The sequence below is a fragment of the Rhipicephalus microplus genome, unplaced genomic scaffold (genome assembly GCF_043290135.1).
Source record: "Rhipicephalus microplus isolate Deutch F79 unplaced genomic scaffold, USDA_Rmic scaffold_590, whole genome shotgun sequence".
Classification (NCBI taxonomy): Eukaryota; Metazoa; Arthropoda; class Arachnida; order Ixodida; family Ixodidae; genus Rhipicephalus; species Rhipicephalus microplus.
The window spans coordinates 35,001-36,362 of NW_027465149.1; the positions used below are offsets into that span (position 1 = coordinate 35,001).

The 1,362-nt window shown below is 62.9% G+C and overlaps 1 non-coding gene across 1 annotated transcript in view; it reads right to left on the bottom strand.

The window, feature by feature from the left end:
* Positions 1 to 208, bottom strand: part of LOC142795240 (large subunit ribosomal RNA) — a 3,958-nt gene extending 3,750 nt beyond the window's left edge. Inside the window, exon 1 of the ribosomal RNA XR_012892878.1 lies at positions 1 to 208. This exon is cut by the window's left edge and continues 3,750 nt beyond it. This is a non-coding gene — a ribosomal RNA (large subunit ribosomal RNA).
* Positions 209 to 1,362: the final 1,154 nt, after the last annotated feature.

The window sequence follows — 1,362 nt, forward strand, 5'->3', positions numbered from 1 at the left end:
CCTGTCAGGGGGACTTGCACCGTCGCAAACACCCGAGAACGTCGCCTCCCATACACCACATTTCCCGACCGCCTGCAAGGACGGGGGATTCGGTGCTGGGCTCGGTCCCGTTTCGCTCGCAGCTACTCGGGGAATCCCTGTTGGTTTCTTTTCCTCCGCTTAGTGATATGCTTAAATTCAGCGGGTTGTCTCGCCTGATCTGAGGTCGACAGCGGATACATTCGCTTCCATCAACTTCCTGCACGACCGCGTGCGCTCGCCCTACCAAGTGCGCCCGCAACCCTGTACAGGGCCACTTCTTCACAAGGCTGGCAATCGGCTTCCCCGCTGCACGCGTGCGGCGCACAACCGGTGTGACGTGGAAGTGACGGGACACGTTCGTAAACCCATCGCGAACCGAGTACGACGCCCTACCAAGTGCGCCCGCAACCCTGTACAGGGTCACATCTTCACAAGGCTGGCAAGCGGCATTCCGCTGCGCGCGTGCGTCGTCCGAGCAGTTGCGTGATAAACGACCGTGTCGAAAGCCCAAACACCGCCGAGGCCAGTCGCCGCCGCCGCAAGGGCAGCCACGCAGCCTGGCGAGAGGCATCGTCTCGTGTAGCGTCGCCCCCGCCCCAACTGGAGTGGCCCAGTTTTTTGAACGGGACGGGAACTGCGAAGCACTTAGACCGACGGCGGACTACGACGAGAACGCCTTAAGCTTCGCCAACGTTTCGCCAACTCGTGCGGGAGACTTTTTCCGCTTCGCGGCAAGTCGTCGCGCCGTGCTCTCCGCATCAACCGCGTACGCAGCGAACCGCAAACGTCGGGCGCAGCCTCCTCACCTCCCTGCGCTTTGCGCGCGAACGTTCCCTGTTCGCGCGGCAAAGCCTGGAGGAGGCACGGCCCCGCAGCGTGTTCGAGCGCCCGGTCTACGGGACACCCTGCTTACTTCGAGGGCAACAAGCGCAACGCAAGGCTGCGATCTCGCGCACTTTGCGCACGGCTGGAGAAGCTTTGCTGGCCGGCTTTCGCTCCTCGTGTTTACCGTGCGTTAAAGTTGCGCGTCCGTGGCTCTCGCAGCTCTTGCGCGCCCGGTCGCAGAGAGGAGTACGCAACCTCGACCGCACTTTCCCTGCAGGCTTCCTTCCGACTCGAAGTCCTGCGGCGGTCTCAACGAGGTGCCACATCCTCAATGCAGTCGGTCGCCCCCGTTTCGGTTGGGCTCTGGCACGACGGTCGCCACCGTCTCGCCCTTGAGTGGCCGCTGTTGGCGCTCGCTGTGAGGTGTTCAGCGTGCTGTCCGTGTTGCCGACGCGGTCAAAACGAGTCGACGGCTCACGTTCCCTTGTGCGCCGAAGGCTCTCTTGATATGTGATC